Here is a 20,232-nt window from a genome sequence, read left to right on the forward strand (position 1 = left end):
TTGGAAGGATCATGCTCAACATGTTGACTAGGTGCTCAAAATATTGGAGGGGAAACAATTATATGCAAAAACATCCAAATGTTTCTTTGGAGTACATGAGGTGGAATATTTGGGTCATATTGTATCTCATGAGGGTGTTAAGGTAGACCCTAACAAAATTAAATCCATTAAGGAATGGAAAATCCCCACAACCATAAAGCATCTTCGAGGATTTTTCGGGTTGACAAGGTATTATCACAAGTTTGTTAAGAATTATGGGAGAATAACAACACCTATAACAACATTACTGAAGAAAGATGCATTTTCTTGGACTCCAGAAGCAACTAAGGCCTTTGAACATCTTAAAGAGGCAATGTGCCAAGCATTGGTCTTAGCTACGCCAGACTTCACAAAAACCTTTATTGTGGAATGTGATGCCTTAGGAAATGGAATTGGTGTTGTTTTAATGCAAGAAGGAATGCCCATTTCTTTTGAAAGTCATCTAATCAAAGGAAATATTTTACACAAACCTATTTATGAGAAGGAAATGTTGGCAATACTACATGCACTAAAGAAATGGCAACCTTACCTAATGGGAAGACACTTAGTGGTAAAAACATATCAAGATAGCCTTAAATAATTTTTGGAACAAAGATTATCTTCAGAAGAGTAGAAAAAATGGGTCACAAAGATGTTGGGTTATGAATTTGAAATCATCTACAAAAAAGGGAAGAAAAATGTTGTTGTAGATGCACTCTCAAGAAAGGATGAAGATGTGGAAGCATTGCGTTGTGCTATTTCTATTATCTAACCTGATTGGATAATCAAAGCAAGGGATGAATGGAAGAATGAAAAAGAGGTGTGGACACTCATTCAAAAGTTGCAGTAAGATACCAGTACATCTGATACATTTAGCTGGAAAAATGATTCATTATGGTACAAATATCACTTATATATTTGTAAGAATTCCTAACTCAAACAAAAAAATGGTTTGGAATTGCACGCCTCCCCCTTAGGAGAGCACTCAATATTTTTTAAAACTTAACACAAGGTTAAGAAGGACATTTTTTGGGATGGCCATAAACTTGATATTCAAAAGTTTGTGGCAGAATGTTTGGTTTTCCAACAAAATAAAGTTGAGACAATTAAGACCCCAGGTCTATTACAACCTTTAGTCATCCCAAGTTAGCATTGGGAGGAGGTCTGAATGGATTTTATCATAGGTTTACCCAAGGAAAGAGTGTCATCATGGTGGTAGTTGATAAACTTACAAAATATGCACACTTTTATGCATTATCTCATCCTTTTAAAGCTAGTATAATTGCTACTACATTTATGGAAACAATTCAATATCTACATGGAAATGTAAATATTATTATAAGTGATAGAGATCCCATTTTCACTGGAAATTTTTGGATGAAATTATTTTCTTGTCTTGGTACTCAATTAGCTCATATCTCATCTTATCGTCCTCAATATGATGGGAAAAATGAGATAGTGAACAAATGTTTAGAAGGATATCTTCATTGCTTTGTTTCTAATAAACAAATACAATGGGTTAAGTGGTTACCTCTAGCTGAATGGTGGTATAACACTTCCTTCCATACTGCAGCAAAATGACCCCATTTATGGCACTTTATGGATATCATCCACCATCCATCACATCATCTTTAAGAGAAAATCCTAAGGTTCAAGCAGTGGAGGATCACATCAAGCATCATCAACAAGGTCTTTGACTCTTAAAGGATAACCTCACTCTAGTGCATAATCTAATGAAACAACAGGAAGATCAACATCACAATGAAAGAAGTTTTGATGTAGGTGACTGGATATTTTTATGGCCACAACCATACAAACAAATGTCCCTCAAGCAAGCTAAGAAGGATAATAAACTATCACCCAAGAAATATGGTGCTTACAAGGTGTTGCAAAATATTGGTACTATGGCATACAAATAGGATTTGCTTGCATATTCCTGAGTACACCTAGTTTTCCATGTTTCATGCATAAAGTAGGTTATCGGTGACAAGCTCCCAGTTCAAATAGTGCTGCCAGAACTTGACAAAGAAGGAAAAATAATATTTGAGCCTGAAGTAGTCACAAAAACAAGAACCTGACAACTACGGAATAGATTAATTTCAGAGTATCTCATTAAGTGGAAGAACTTACCCACTAAAGATTCCACATGGGAGGATGATAATTTTATACAGAAGCATCCAGAACTACTCAAGCATTGAGGACAACACTTTTTTGAAGGAGAGGGGCATGTTAGGTCCCTATAATACTAGTGTATCCCCCTTATTGTTATTGTTAGTGTAGCCCCCTATTATTATTGTTGTGCCCATGTATCCCCCATATTATTATTGTTGTGCCCCATAGAAGCCCATTATTGTTATTGTTGTGCCCTTACATTATTATTGTTATGTAGGCTCTAATTATATTGTGACCCTTTAGACTCCTACATATGCCAAGGAAGTTATATCATTTGTATCATCCAAGAATTGTTCATTTACGTAATTTAAAGGAGGTTTCCCCCTTGAAGAGGATTTTTTTGAAGTCGTTGATATATCTTTTCTTCTGTTTTGTGAGCTAGTTGCATAACACACACACACATATATATCATTTATGTAATGTAAAGAAGATTTTCCCCTCGAAGATAATTTTTTTAAGTCATTGATCTATATTTTCTTCTATTTTGTGAGTTGGTTGCATAATACACACACACACATGCACACATATCTTAAACATTATTAACCATAGAGGAAGAGGAAGTAAGACTTTTGCAAAAGGTAAAAAAAATTGGATTTAGAAGCCATGAATATTTTGGTTTTTTAATTGAAATAGATGCATTAATTGCAGTTTAGATGTTGATTCCTAATCCTATTTGATCGATTCCACTCGATACATTGATTTCAATGTAGTTGTTGTTTTTTAATCTTATTTAGTTGCTTGCACTAGATGCATTGATTTCAGTGTAGATGTTGATTTCTAATCCTATTTGATTGCTTTCACTAGATGCATTGCTTTCAATGTAGATGTTGATTTCTAATCCTATTTGATTGCTTTCACTAGACGTATTCATTTCAACGTATATGTTGGTTTCTAATCCTATTTGATTGCTTGCACTAGATGCATTGATTTCAACATAGATGTTAAGTTTCTAATCCTATTTTATTACTTGCACTACCCTAGCATTGATTTCAATGTAGATGTTGATTTCTAATTTGATGTAACTAGATGTATGATGTAACTTAATTGAAAAGTAATTAGATTAATAATGTGTATTGATTTTAGTGTAAGCACAAAAAATATATTGTCGATGTTCATTAACTTTTGTATTAAAGTATTTCATCCATAAATAAAATACTTCATTTTTCATCTTAAATAAAATGTTCACTTACCTGAAAACTTTTCTTCTTGAAGCTATAAACTATTTGTAATTGACTACATTCTTACTATTCTCATTCTCCATCAGTCAACATCATTAGTCAATTTGCATTCAAACAAGGTAATAGAAAAAAAAAACTACCATTGAAACTTACTCGGGGTTTAACACTCCATAAGTCACAATGATTGACTTTGGAGAAAACTACTATTAATATTGGAGAGCAAGAGGGACAAGGTATGCCACTTACTACTATAGATCAAGTTAAAGATTTGAATAATCTACGATTTCAACTGCCTTTTTCATATGACCAGTATGAAAAAATGGAAAAACTAACATGTGACAATAAAAATAGTAAAAGAAAATAGTTTGAGATCTGATCATAATGAAGACTATTTGTAATTGATTACATTCTTATTATTCACATTTTATATCATTCAACACAGTTACATTGTCATTTTTCATTCGACATTTTTATTTTATCATTCAAGTTATTAATAGTCTTTATCATCTCAACGAACTAAGGTAATTGAGAAAATTTAAAATTAAAATTACCAAATTAATCTTAAACATATTTAGCATATTTAAAATCTATAGAATAATTAGATGTTCAATAAATTATATGTGACCACGCACGACTGGAACCAACCCAAATCAATCTTAACCCAAAATCTATCAAGCACCAAGAGGGATAAAATCTCTTGAGGTGCAAACCTTTCCTCAAGTTTTGCACTCAGAAAAGAGCTTTGCACCTCAAGATATTTTATCACTCTTGGTGCTTGACAGATCTCGGGTTAAGATGGATCTTGGTTGGTAAATAAAATTATAATTAATATTATGATTTTTTTTCTATTTTATCAACTTGAGATTTATGATGAAGGAAGTTTTCTTATTATAGGTTAATTCCTAATGACATTTACCAACCATTTAATTTATATGGTTGTGGTAATTTATAAATTTATGTAAATTTAAAATCAGATAATTTTAGTGGAGTCTAAACATTTATGTTTTGTTTTTCACTAAAATCTCATCATATAATTTTTAGTGACTGTATTTTTTTCATTATTTAAAACATACTTTTTAATATATAATTTTTTGTAATCTCATAGAAAACCTGTATACTTAGGCATATAAATTTAATAATTAAAATTTACAATTCCAACAATTTTCCATGATTTGATCGGGAAAAAAATCATCTAAAAGTATATTATGAATTTATAGCATCGAGAGCATTAAGGGGGGTGAGGGCTCAGAGGCCGGAACCCTAGCCTTCATGGCCCTCATCTTTGTGTTGTTGGTTCCTCTATGTCCTTGTTTGTGATGTCGCTATTGCCTGGAGTTCTGGTGGCTCTTATTTGCGTTGTCGCCATTGTTTTCCACTGCAAAAGTTTTGACAATGAAGGGGGGAGGGATCATAGGCTTCCCTAGCCTTTGAAACCCTCATTTTGTGTTGTTGGTTCCTTTTGTGCGTGGTGTCGACACCAGGCGGTTTCTCTTGTTTAACTCTTACTCAACTCTGCCATAAACACCACCACATTTGATGTGGGTTGGCTTGTCTTGTTGCTATTGACACGTTGCTTTGCCACCTCTGGTCATGAGTGATGTTATCTGGTTGCTAGGCCTCAAGGCTCACTCTATTTATCAGTGCACGAGTCGTGGGACCTTAGTCCACCTAGGTTTGACCCTAAAATTTTTAGGATCCCTTATGGGTGTTTGCTTGCAAGCCTTTGTGACAATTAGTTTTTTGTTATTTGCTAGGGTTTTCCACATGTTGTATGTGGTTTTTAGTCCTTCGAGGTTTCTCTATTTGGGGATTGTGTATAATGCATTTTAGTTTTTTGAAAACCACTGATTCTATATGCACATCTATGTGACAAAGCATATGTTTCTCTTTGTTGAGCCGAGAGGCTCATTCTACAGTGGAGTACGAGGGGCGTGTGAGTATGTTCGTCTGTCTGTTCCCTTTAGAAAAAATAAAAATAAAAAATAATAATGTTCTAAATAGAAAAATAATGTCGTTTATAATTAAAAAAATGAATATGTTGTAAAGTAATTAGAAGTAAAAAAAATGTGTTGGTAAGAAGTTTATATCTTATCCTTTTCAAAAATATTTCAACAAGAGATTTAAATAAACTATTTGAAGATTTATGTTAACTAATTTATGTCTATATCAACTTCATGTATATCTATATTTAGAAAAAAATTGTTAAAATAACTTTTTTTAATGTTATATATAAAAATGATTCAATGTTATATAAAATATTTTAATATGAATTAATATTGACATATACTTAAAAATACATTAATAATAAAAAAAATCATTTTAATTAGGATGCACATATTATGTAATACGTTAATGTTAATTATGTATATATTATATATCATTTAAAAAAAATTATATATCATGAAAAAAATTAAGTTTTTATGGTTAAAATGTTTATTTGGTCCTATATAAAATATATTTAGCATTTAAAAATTCAATCTAAACAATGAAATTTTACACTCCAAAAAAATTTGTACATGCAGAAATTTGATCCCTTTTGGCTCATATTAGATCCGTACTTAAGATAAATCTATGTTGATAAAAACACAAACTACTTTATGTAATGTCTACCACATTTGGATTTATTTCTAAAATACATATAAATCATGTATCAACCACATGAATCTACCCAATGATAGAATTATGCCTTTTTCGAGAAAAAAATATTTTTTTATTTATAAATTTATATAAATATAATTGAAAAAAAAAAAGCCAAACAAGAATATGATTCATATCACAAGACACTGTAAAAAGGTAATCATAATGAAAACACAAGACACTGTAAAAAAAAAGGTGATCATAATGAAGTCCAGACAAAAAGCTGCCAAGTATGGCTTATCACAAACTTGCAACAAAAGCACTGCACAACAACAATTGGTTAAGATCTTAGAGGCTCATCTCTGGCTTACAAGAGCACTAGTTGATTAGTTTCCATGGTTTGTTTTTCATTGAAGGGACATCATAATTGACACCCACCAAGCCATTGCCACTTGCCATTTCACAGAACAATGTAAAAAACAACAGCCACGTGTCCGTTTATCGACTCACCCCCAAGAGACGCACCAAAATCTCCTTCTTTTCCTAACTTGTTTGTGAAGAAATCCACTTTTGTACGTTAACCTTATACGCTCATTTTTTTTCCGAGATGTGAAGGTCATACTATAGAGTATCTGAGTGACCAAATATTTGTGTTCCTTAACCGTGGTCAGAGAACGCTTAACCACAGTTAGTGTCTAAGACAAGTAGATTCTTTGTTATCTGTCTGTATATTTGGAAGAGTACAGCTGGCAAAAGTGAATTCCATTATGGACCGCTGGCCAGACTGTAGCCTATAAGAAAGTGACACGTAAGCAACTTACAGGTCTCGTTCCGCATTATTATCATTGCCGTAGAAGGTGTGGGGCCGTTATGTCGAGGAGGAGGCCGAATTTACGGGCAACATTTTTGAAAGATCGGGGCAATGAATTTCACTGTCAGCGACAATGAATTTGATTTGACTCAACTATCGCCGCAATTGAGAGGTATCCTACGTGGGTCCCAGTCGAGTCAACATACGGCCGACTGCCCCAGGCCACGTGGGACCCAAATAAATTGTACAGTGTGCCGGTTCGTGTAGGACTATAGGGGGAGTGGACATTATGATGGGTGGGACCCATTCCTCGTGAGTTAACTTCTCTCTTTGACATGCAGAAGGACAACCCAACAAAAGGCGTGAGGCCGAATTTACGGGCAGCATTTTTGAAAGATCGGGGCAATGAATTTCACTGTCAGCGACAAAGAATTTGACTCAACTATCGCCGCGATTGAGAGGTATCCTACGTGGGTCCCAGTCGAGTCAACATACGGCCGACTGCCCCCCTCCCCCAGGCCACGTGGGACCAAAATAAATTGTACAGTGTGCTGGTTCATGTAGGACTATGGCAATGGCTAACGAGACTGCAATAGGGCATTAAATATTTGTTTAGCTGCATACTCTTTAAGCCGATAACACACCGTCGTTATTTTTTATTTATCTAGTCACCATGCGTGTGTGTTATTGGCTTAAGGAGTATGCAGCTAAGTGGGCATTTAATGCCCTATGGTAGGCTCGTTAGCGATTGCCAACAAGACTTGTCAGTTGCTTTACATGTCATCTTCTTATAGGTTGTACTTCCCATTGTACCCACAGTGCAAATTGCTTTTAGTGATTGTATTCTATTTCTTTCCTATTGTCTACGGAGGCTTGGAAATTGGCGTTAAAGCCAAAAGTAGTTGGGATCGGAGTAAAAAATTTTGTAGATGTAATGTTTGAATCATATCTTTGATGGTAGAAATAGATTCAGCGCCATCAAAAATTTTTAGAGCACTTAAAATTATGAAATTTGATAACTTTTATTTGGATTTACAAAATTCCTACCAAATTTTTTCAAAATATAACCAGAATTAACTTTCAAAACAAAAAAACATAATATACAAACAGATAACAAAAATATCTAGCTATCTTAGACACTAACTGTGATTACAGCCTTCACTGACTGCGGTCAAAAAAACATAAATATTACGTCACTTATAATAAAATATTATCAAACTATTATTTTAATTAAAAAGTAAATTGCATCACCCTAAAGGAAAATAGAAACATAAATACAACCCCATAAATAAAGATCAAATAGATTACCATTCAATGATTATTTAAAAATTAAATAATATAATACGGATTTTAGTATAAAATAGTTTTAATATAATCATTTAAAAATATAAAATAGTATATATGGAAATTGGAAATTTTGTTTCAGTAGATTTTATTTTAGATGATCAACCTAAATGATTATTATGTTTTCATTTTTCATTCAATTTTTATAAGCGAAATATTAAACTTGATTTTGATATATATTTTCCGTACAGATATTCGAAAAAAAAATGTTTTAATGTAATTATTTAAATAATATAATATAATATAAAATAATATAATATAATATATGATATTATATATTATTATTAATTAAAAAATTAATTTAATTATAAAAAAAATTATAACTAAAATATAAAAATAATATTAATAGAATCATATATGAATAAACATCTAAAACCGCCAAACTTTCCTAATAGACCTATCCAAATAAAAAATCAAAACAAAAAACTATGCATAACTCAAACCTATTAAAAAATATCACAATCTTGCCAAAAACCTACCATATAACATAGACTTAATCTTAATATAACCAGTAAAATGGTATATCACATACCTGTGTTTTGGATAATTCCAAAACTATACCTTTTCTGGGAACCTCTTATATTGTATAGGAATAATCTCAATATAACCAGTAAAGTGGTATATCATACACTTTCTGGATAATTGCAAATCATTTTATATGTATATGTGTGGGGATAATTATGATGATGGTTGGATAATTGCAAATCATTTTATATATTAATGTATGGATGGTTGAATTTATATATATATATGTGGGGATAATTATGATGATGGTGATTATTATTAATAATTTTATTGAAAATTTTATTTAATTAAATATTATTAAAATCAGAAATTTGAGTTATTGAATTTGTATAAAATGGATTGGTAAGTGATTTTAATTCATTTATGTATTAAAAATGACAATTTTAAATAATAAAAAATAATAATTTCATAAAAAAATTGTAATGTTAAGAAAAATTCAAAATTATAAACTATTAAATTTAATCTCCATTTTTATATGAAAATATTCTTAACACTGAATAATAATCTTAAATACTATTCTCTATTTTGTTGGTTGTTGTTCTTTGATTTGTTAAAGTGTTTCAGAATATTAAATTTGTAAACGTTTTTATTATGTGTGATGCATTAATTACATTATCTATATGAAAGGCATGTGTAATTCATTAACTCATCAACATGGAATTGACACTTTTTAAAATAATAAAAATAAATCAATGTCACATAAATAAAATATTCAATTTTCAATTAAAATATTTTTATATAGATATAGATATAATTATTTCAAAAAAATATTATTTTATCTATATGTTGTTTTTAAACTTGTCCATGGAATTGATACTTTTTAAAATAATAAAAATAAATCAATGTCACATAAATAAAATATTTCAATTCTTAATTAAAATATTTTTATATAGATATAGATATAATTATTTCAAAAAATATTATTTTATCTATATGTTGTTTTTAGACTTGTACATGGAATTGACACTTTTTAAAATAATAAAAATAAATCAATGTCACATAAATAAAATATTTCAATTCTTAATTAAAATATTTTTATATAGATATAAATATAATTATTTCAAAAAAACATTATTTTATCTATATGTTGTTTTTAAACTTGTGAGTACGATTCAAATAAGTATCCTCACATAACATGGAGATGAAATTATCTATATGAAAGGCATGTGTAATTCATTAACTGATCAACATGGAATTGACACTTTTTAAAATAATAAAAATAAATCAATGTCACATAAATAAAATATTTCAATTCTTAATTAAAATATTTTTATATAGATATAAATATAATTATTTCAAAAAAATATTATTTTATCTATATGTTGTTTTTAAACTTGTATATGGAATTGACACTTTTTAAAATAATAAAAATAAATCAATGTCACATAAATAAAATATTTCAATTTTAATTAAAATATTTTTATATAGATATAAATATAATTATTTCAAAAAAACATTATTTTATCTATATGTTGTTTTTAAACTTGTGAGTACGATTCAAATAAGTATCCTCACATAACATGGAGTTGACATGCCTCACTGAATATATATATATATATATATATATATATATATACAAAAAAATACTTCCATGTCAGCAATAAATAAAATATTTCAACGTTCACCACCTTTTTTTTCTCTTTATATGAGAGTATATCTCAAATGTGTAATTCCTTGACTACCTAATTTAACATGGAGTTGACATGTGGCATTTAAACAATTATTATTAACAAAAAAATACTTATATCAACCATGTTGACATTTCGCATTTTTTTCCAAGGAATAAAACATATATATATATTTTTTTATAAAGTAAAAACCGTAAATTCATTCATGTTTCCAACCAAAATTACATTTAGCATATGCACCAAAGATATAGTGCATTCCTCAAGATATTTCCCACATCTTGTCACGACGAAGACTATGAAAGCCCATCATGATATTGCAAAAAATCACTAGTCACTAAGACAATTCAAAAATTCCACAAATAAACAACATACATATGTTGTCCCACACATAAAACCATAGGTAAATCCATACATAAAATGATATTGGAACCATCACTCTGAACATAGAGGATTCCAAAAACTCTCACTGGAAGGAGCACAATGCTAAAAAACTGAAGGCTGAAACCTATAACATTGCATCTAGTGTCTCAAAAAGCTAGTACGGGCATGGGTAGAATCCAAGCCTCATACTATCTGAGCCTCATCCATGTACGATCCGTGTTAAAACTCATAACGATCCTGACCTCGAAACTCAGTTACCTTCCATAGCCCTTATCAAGGAGAATGCCCTCCTTAGAAATCTTATCAACTTCTTAGTTCCTTTCCCTGTAGATGTGCCTGCAAGAGAAGTGTGTAAATGAAAGACTTAGAATTTGAATATCCTCCACAATGTTAACCAAATGAATGTTCTTGCATTGTTGTACAACATTAACCCAATTTATCACCAATAAAGAGTCACCATAAATTTGTATCCTGTCACATCCCTTCTCAATAGCAAAAACAATCAAGGATTTGTAAGCAAGTGTGTCAGCCCAATTATTTGTACCAAACCCCATTCCAATTTTTACATGAAAGGCATGACACTTAGAAAAGTTAAGAACAAAACCTCTCCTGCTTGCTCTCTTGTCCCTTGGGAGGCCTCGTCGAAGTATCCCCAGGGCATAGATTTGTCTATTGATTCCTCTATTATAGGTCTAACGACTGATAGGTCTTTAACTTGCAGATAGTGCTTACGTATGGCTAGGTCCTCAGTTGCAATTTTCCTCGAGAATGATGAGAGACCTTGGAAAATTTATTTATTCCTTGTGAGTCAGACTCCCCAATAGACAATAGGGGGAAGAATAGTTATAACTCTGTTAGCCTAGTCTTGAGTCCAACTTAGCCAGGATTTTGCAAAATTTGGCCCATCCCATCTGCATTGTAAACCTACACTCGTACTGCAATCATTCCACACCTGTTGTGTGAAGGAGCAAGACATGAAGAGATGATCAATTATTTCATTTGATCCTTTACACAATGAACACCACCTCAACCCAATTACAAATATGCATTTCAACACCTCCCAGGTAGGAAGCTTGTTTGTCATGATGGACCAACACAAAATCCTACCCTTTAGAGGACATTTAGACTTCCACATCACTCGCCACCACCACTTTAGTTCAGCTATTTGTGCTAGGAAATTCAGAAAAATGTAGCCCAATTTTGGCATATAAATGTTGTGTGGGGAAGAAGACCAAACTAGCTTGTCTTCATAATCATTTAACCAAATATGAACCTTAGATAGTGTATCCACATAATTCCTCCATTCTTCCTGAAGACCTTAATGTATATTCAAGTCATCTGCTGAAAGCTAACCCTAAATCCACAAATTAGTTGTTGCAGGATTTCAAATCTGGGAGAGGATGTGTCCTTCCCCACTCTTGGACCATGTGTCATAACCCAGTCTGACTCTATGTCCTCTCTCGATTTTCCAAGCTAACCCATAAGAAATCAAGTTAAATGAGTTTAACATAGACCTCCAAATTGTTGAGATATTTCATCTGGAACTATTGAGATGCGTGATCCAATCTTCCAGGGAGTCTCGCATGATGTACTTCTGAATGACTACATCCATCCATTGGATGGATGTAGTAAGTAGTCTCCACCTAGATTTTGTTGCTAGAGCTTTGGAGAATAAGAAGATGTTTTTTAAGCCCCATCCCCCCAGGAGCTTTGGGATTGCAATCCTCAACCATTTTACCCATGGTAAAACAAAGGACTCCTTCCCTTCCCATAGAAATTTAAAATAGATCCATCTAGCCTTTTCCAATACCCCTTTTGGAATCCACGCCAATGACATCCAATAGATAGGGATTTCTTATAACATTGATTTAACCAACACCAAAAGATTGGCTCTTGACAACCATCTATGACTCCAACAAGACAACCTCTTTTCCAGTTTTGCTAGAATCCAAAACTAGTCTTCAAGTCTATATCAATTAGGCTTCAAATGGAACCCGAGGTATTTGAGTCCTAAATCAAAGTTCAATAACTCAAATGGGAATTTTTTTGATATTGTTTATTTCCTGAATCTCCAGGTTGTGAATGGTAAATGTATATTTTGAAATATTAATAACCATGCAAGTTTCTCTACTAAAATGTTCAAGGATTTCATGGAGAGTTTGCAGGTTTCTTAAAGATCCATGCAAAAAATTAAAATGTCATCTACAAATAGCAAATAAGTTATAGCGAGGGCATGGGAAACATTTACACCTTTGATGTCTCCTATTCGCTTGGCTGACTTTAGCATCCTACTAAGTCCTTCAACTACTAGCAGGAAGAGAAGGGGTGACAAAGGGAGGCATTGTCTGAGACCCCATTCTTCTATGAAGAAATAAGATGTTGCTCCATTTATGAGAACGTCTAACGTTACTGTCATCATACAACTCATGGTCCAGTTTATGAAGGGAACCTCAAATCCCACATTTGTTAGGAGTAAATGAACGAAGAGCCAATTGACTCAATTGAACGCCTTAGATAGGTTGATTTTGATGGCTTCTCCTTTGAGTTTCCAGGTTTTAATGCTATTAAGACCTTCTTAGGCCATCCCAATCACTCATGGATTTTCCTCCCTTTCAAAAACTCGAATTGTTCACTAGAAATTGACCTTGGTAGAATGGGCTTGATTCTTTGAGCTATCACCTTAGATATGATTTTGTATACAAAATCACAAAGAGAAATAGGGCGAAACTTCTCAAAGGAAGAGGGATTATCTTGAAATTAGAGCGATAAATATTGAATTGAAGGCATGTAGAATTCTTCCCTTTTCTCTTGATTCATTAACGACATTCAGAAAATCACTGCCTAATAAGTCCGTAACAACCCTGGTGAAAAGTTCATGTAATAAAAGTCAATAAAGGAAAATTAAGACCACAGTTAAGGGACACTTATTCCAAGCTGAATGTTGAGCAAATATATCCTAGTGGGCATATTTGGATGTGTATTTTTGGCTAAGGAAATTGGCAAAGGCTAAGGCAAAGGAATTGAAAGGCATTTTTGGCACATTTATTTATGAAAATAAAGGAAATTAGGAGTAAAGGAGAGAAAAAGGTCATAGATTGCATGTGAGAAGGAAATTGAAGGGAAATAATTGAAAATGAAGAAATTAGAGGCCTCATGCATAAAAAGGATTCTGAGGATTAGTTCATGGCTTTTGTCAAGTTCAAGTTTGGAGCTCTCTCATTATTCTCTCTCTCTCTCTCTCTCTCTCTCACTCCCTTGGTCACTTAGAGTTTTCTTGGAGTACTCTAGCTTTGGATCAAGGAAAGAAAAAGTAAGCAAGGAAAGGGAAAACAAGGAAAGGAAAGGAAAAGCAAGCAAGGATCAAGGAAAGGAAGGTAGGATCAAGCAACTTCAACAATAATACTTACAAGTAACCTTTTGCAAGTGTAATTTCCTAGCTGGTTTGGACATGCATGGATTTTCAACTTGGTGTATGGTTCTCTTGCTGTCGGTGGCATGGTCTTACCGGGTTATGATAGTGGTTTTAAACCTAGCCTAGCCTTTTTCCAGATGCCAAGGTATGTTGGAATGTTTTTTGTGGTTTTGTAACTTTGGAATTATGGGATGGGTTTTAGAATCCGGGGCGGAGGCGGTCTCAAGATTCATTCCCAAAGGCCTAGGAATCCCTTGATCGGTTTTGGCAGATACATGGTAAAGCCTGAGGGAGCAGTCTTGGTTTATGGCCTAGTGATTTGAGTTTGGATTGTGGTAAAGCCTGAGACAAGGAGACAAAAAATTACTCAAGGACAGTGATGGATTCCAGATGGCATTCCAAGTTCTATTCGGTTGTGATTGGAGCACCGGTCTTGGTGTGATCACAGTTGGATGAGGGTGGAGGTGGTTTAACCTCTAGATTTCCTTGATTGTTGTTGGATTGGTTGTTCCATGAGATCCCACATTCATGCTTGGAATATGGCATGGGGGTGACTGACTAAAAGATAGATTTTGTTCAATCATGTCTATGGTCAGGTGGTACATGAGAGTCTAGAACCTAGTTGGATTTGCCTATGATAATAAAAGCTAATTTCTCTTAATTTTTCACTAATTTATATATGGATTTAATGGTTGTCATATCTATGATATTTATATGGTTTTATGCTGGTTATAAGCATGGTTGAATGACTGGTTTATGTCATGGTTATTTCATATATTTACTTGTAACTGTTAAATGAATGGATGAAAGTCCTAATTGATGATGTAGTAGTTCAATGGAGAAGGAGGTGATCCTTTTGGTTATGTTTCATAAGTGGTTTCAATCATTTATGCTCTGTCTTATATCCTAGACCTATAAGTTGCATTGATTCAAAGTGTTTGAAAGAATGCCAGTCCCGGTTGGGGATGCTCAGGCCCAGTCCTAAGGTTGATTTGTGATTGATAAGCATTGTTATCATGTTTTTAATGATCTATGAAAGTTACAACAAGTGCTAGGCAGAGGCTAGGATTCTGGGCTAGAAAAGTGGCTCAAATCTCGAGGTCGTTGGCATAGAGCTAGCAATTCTGGACCACAGTCGTTCGCAGACAGACCTATGAGAGTGAATTTGAGTTGTTGGTCACTTCCTTGCCCATAACATGAGAGCGAATGAGGGCTAAGAGCTACAGAATAAAAGTGGGACCCAAGGACAGGCTATCTGAGTGGCTGACATATCTCCTGAGGGGTCTGTTGATGATGTTGGATGATTGTATGTGATGTTCTATCAATTCCACTTCCTTAAGGTGACATAGGAGGTTGAAACTGATTGTAGTGACATCTCTCCTCATGTTTACCCCGGTTGACATGGTTAATTTGGGTAAACCTAGGAGGGGGTGCTACTAATTGGTATCAGAGCATGGTTACGCTCTCTTTGGGTCATATATGGTGCTAGATATATGGTGAATGTGTTGGTCATGCCTGCATGTTAGTTGTGTGTGTGGATCTTACACTTGCGTTCCATGTGCTTGTTTCACTGCATCATATTGATCATGGTAATAGTAAGGTTATCATGAGGAACTTGATTTCAATTGTATGGAATACATTGTCATGAGTATATGACTGGTTATACAATTATATGTAGCTTGATTACATCCTTGTACATTGGGTTTCATTCTTGGATATTTGATTACATGCATTAGTCTTGGAGGTTGATTACAAGAATTGATCACTTATGCTCAACTACATGCGGTTATGCGTATGTGTAGTTGATTAGGCATTTCTTATGTAGGTGGATAGTTGCATGAGTCAATGTGTCTACTGGAGTATTAGTTGTTGTCATGCATGAGGTCATAACATGCATTGTTGATATGGCCTTGCATCGATGACTGGACCCTAGTTAGTATGATTGTTATGCGTTGGTGAACTTATTGATATATGTCTATATGTTATTATGGTTATGTTGTACATGCATCATGCTGATTTGATGATCTTTCAGACAAGGTATCCTCCCCGAGTTATGCTAAGGTACGTTGATTTATGGTTATTTAGTTTAGCTGACATAATATGCCATGCAGGAAAGAGATTAGATGGCTAGCAAGGTGGTAGAATACATAGAATCTCCCTATGCATCAGATGGGTAGCATGGTGTGGGGCACTCTTCTGACTTAGAAGACACCTTGAGAAGCCTCAAAGAAGAAATAAGGAGTTGAAAAGTAGACAATGACAAATCATGCAACAATAAGAGAAACAAGCATAGGTGAATGTGATATTACTTCAGAGTTTGTCATATTTGTAGCGACAGGGACCTCTTCGGATCAGTCATGGGCATGAGTATAGAACTAATGGGGCATATGGAAGTAGGTATCATAGTAGACACAGATTAGATAGATCGGACACTATTAGAGATCGCTGGTTGTTGGACACTCTAGATAGGAGAGGTACTGGACATAGGTATTACTCTAGTTCTGGTTCTGACAGACGTCACGATTGTCATCATTATCATCCGTACAGGAGGAATGACAGGGGATATTTTCCAAATGACTTCAAGAAGGAAAATACACTTACCTTTGTTGGATAGATGAAGAAATCACATGATGCAGAGGCTTGGTTGCTTGGCATGCATAAATTCTTTAGATTTCATGATTATTCATGAAACATGAAAGCAAGGATAGACCTTTTCAGTCCAAAGGCAAAGCAGATATTAAGTGGGAAGATGTGAAGAATGTCAAGGACATACATGAGGATGAGTTGACTTGGCATGCGTTTGAAAGGCTCTTCAAGAAGAATTACTTGTTTGAGAGTAACTATAATGATAGAGCTAAAGCGTTTTATGAGTTGCAGATGCATTTTATGATAGATGAGGAGTATATTAGCATATTTTTGGACTTTTTGATGTAGAAATTCCCACTATAGATCAATAGATTATGCAACAGACTAAAGTAAAATACAAGATCTACTTCTACAATAAACTTTGCAGAAGCTTAATCAATTTGAGCACGATCAATGAGAACACATATAACTGAGAATGAGAAATCAATCACACATAACACAGAAGAATAACTCGGTGAAAGTATCAGCCTAAAACCCCACTATCTGTATTATCATACAAGTGGAAATCTTGTTCAAGTTACAAAAAGAATCAGCGCTCAAGCTATCCTGCTCTCTCTGCAATCAAACAATGCTGCTCATAGATAGTCAAAGGCTCTCACAACCTTCTCCTCTACCCTCCAAGCCTCCTATTTCCTTGCGTAATTTTTCCTAGGGTCCAGTGCTTCCACTTGTGTGAATTCCCACCTCACACTACTCACTTGGCTCAGAAATAACTGCACAAACCTAAAGGAGATAAATCCTTCTGCATAGATGAGTTTCCTTTATAGGAAAAATCCATCCAACTGATAGTACATTGTCCCTCCTCTAATAGCAACTGTGTCTTTCTTTGAACTGACATGCATGAGTTATTTATGAGAGCATATTCAGTTATCTGGAGAGCATCAGTTACATGCATGCAAGCATTAACTAACTGAACTCACAATTAATTCAACAAACTGTTTGAACTAATCTAACTGGACTTGAGTCAGTTAACTGAGCCAAGTAATTACAACTCAATATTACAACTCGTCCTTATCTCTTTAACTGATGGATAAATTCCTCAATTAATGGAGAAACTGTTGCATGTCCCCACATAGACTTCATGTTTGATTTTCCTTAACTAATTAACTCAAGATGAATTAATTAATTAATTTACAAACAACTACTAAGATCAAATTCAAATTTTACTTCACTATTTTAGTTTAGGGACTAACTCAAATAGGAATCTATCCCGAATTGCTAAAAATAACAATGCTATTTTTAGCACTTCCATTTTTCATTCCTTGTTTCTTAGTCCAGCACTGGTACCTAAACTGCTATTTATAGTAGTGATATTTTTAACATTTCTTGTTGCTATTTTCAACAGTTGAGATATGTGCCTTACCTCATAGAGGAGAAGGCCAAGGTTCAGAGATTCATTAGTGGATTTCCAATTGCATGCAGAGACGGGATTGAGTTCGATGAGCCTAAATCATTGGAGGAGGCCATCCAAAATTTGAAGCATTGTTATGAGTAGTCAAAGCACAAAGTTGAGCCTAAACTATTAGGTCCCTATAAGTGTAATCCCTTATTGTTATTAGTGAAACCCCTTATTGTATTATTGTGCCCATATAGTCCCCATGTTGTTATTATTATGCCCCATAGAAGCCCACTATTACTATTGTTGTGCCCGTATAATATTATTGTTATGTAGGATTTGATTCTATTGGGACCCCTTAGACTCCTATATATAGAAAGGAGGTCTTGTCATTTGTATCATCCAAGAATTGTTCATTTGTGTAATGAAAAGGAGGTTTCCCCCTCAAAGAGGCTAATTTTGAAGTTGTTGATCTATCTTTTCTTCTATTTTGTGAGCTGATACATAACATAAACATGAATTGAAAAGAAACGACAAAGCTAAAGGAAAATGGCCACCAAAGTGAGGAAGATCTCAAGATGCAAGTGAGAAAGATAATGTAGTTCCTTACAAGAAATTCAATGCAGTTGAGAAGGGACATGGAGAGCAGCAGGCTAGAGGCAGTGGTATAGAACCATTACAGTGTTGGATATGTGGTAAGGATCATGGTAAGAGGGATTGTCCACAATATCAGAGTGGTGGTAGACCCCAGATCTACAGTGATCAAGAGGTGCATATAATTGGTGATGTTGGTCATGTTATCACTCAAGGGAAACTCTTCTAGGTTGCAGATCAGAGATGCCTGGTAACATATAATCTTCAATATTGTTCTCTGAACTATTGGAATGAATGATGGTTTGGATCAAGCCAGATAACCATTTCAACTCTGTTTTTACTCAAGACATGCATGAACACCCTTAGCTTTCTAAGGCTTTAGACCACTAATGTTCAATAGCTTTTAGATTCAATGGATAGATGGAGAATACTGACCATACTGACAGATGCATATATATAAACACATACGAATGGCTAGCTACAGGCAGTAAATGAAGAATACTGACCATACCAGCAGATGCATATATAAAACACATATGAATAGCTATCTACAGGCAGTAAAAGAAGCTTGCAAATCTAATTTATCAAAGTAGAGATAAGATGACAATTATCTGGCCTTAGACACAAAAGAAACATAAACAACCTGTTCAAGTGCAAGCTTAGAACAGAAGAGAAAATGGACATTGAACATATAACAACAAAAGAAGCTTATATTTTCTAGAATGAAAATGAGAAGCTTGAGTAGCAAAGTCTCAATAGTATCCAGAAGTTTTTCCCCTATTACATCTTACTTCCATCTATTTATAGCTCTTTACAATGCTCTTGAGCTCTTAGAGGCTCAAAGTGTCTTAATCTATCCTTCCTGTCTTTTCAACAACCTGATACCATGACTAGGCATGCATGGGCTCAGGGGTTTCTTCTTCTGACAGACGAATAACCGCATTAAGATATTTTGGCTACGCTGGCAGGGAGCTCTCTCATGCCAGCGATGCTACATCATCGTTTGGGTTGATTTGGCTGTGTTGCACTATGCTGCTCTATGATGTTTCTATTTTTTAGGATGAGTTGCGCATGCTATGATGCTCCATGATCACTTTCCGGTCTCTGTTTTGTGTTGGAATGTCTATTCGGGCTTTTGTTTTCCCTTTAAAATGCAAACAATGACTACTTTATGTTATAAACAAAGAAAAGATGCAATACTGTAAAAACCCACCCATTTCTGTTTCTTTCGGATTTCAACAGTCCTCAAATATGGTTTATTCATCCATCGAGTCTGCCCTTGGGGTCGTTATCACAAATCGCAAGTGGCCTGACCCTATGTTCCCTTTGTATTTTGTAAATACATAAAAAATTGCAAAAAACATTGAAAAACGACTTTCTGCGGATTTGAAATATTATCTATTTTATTTCTGAACCCTTTCGGGTCCGGGTCTTTATCGCATTGGCGCTGCCCAAGGCTCCCTTTGTATTTAGTTAAAATATAAAATACACAAAAAATGCATTAAAAAAGTCTTTCCAGCGGACCTCAAATTTTATGAAATATTATATATATAACCATTGGGTCCGGTTATCAGATTGCCCATATGTATATATGCCCTCTCCCATGTGGA

The sequence above is a fragment of the Pinus tabuliformis genome, chromosome 1_1 (genome assembly GCF_031772625.1).
Source record: "Pinus tabuliformis cultivar Carrire ecotype Pingquan chromosome 1_1, CPIR1, whole genome shotgun sequence".
Lineage (NCBI taxonomy): Eukaryota > Viridiplantae > Streptophyta > Pinopsida > Pinales > Pinaceae > Pinus > Pinus tabuliformis.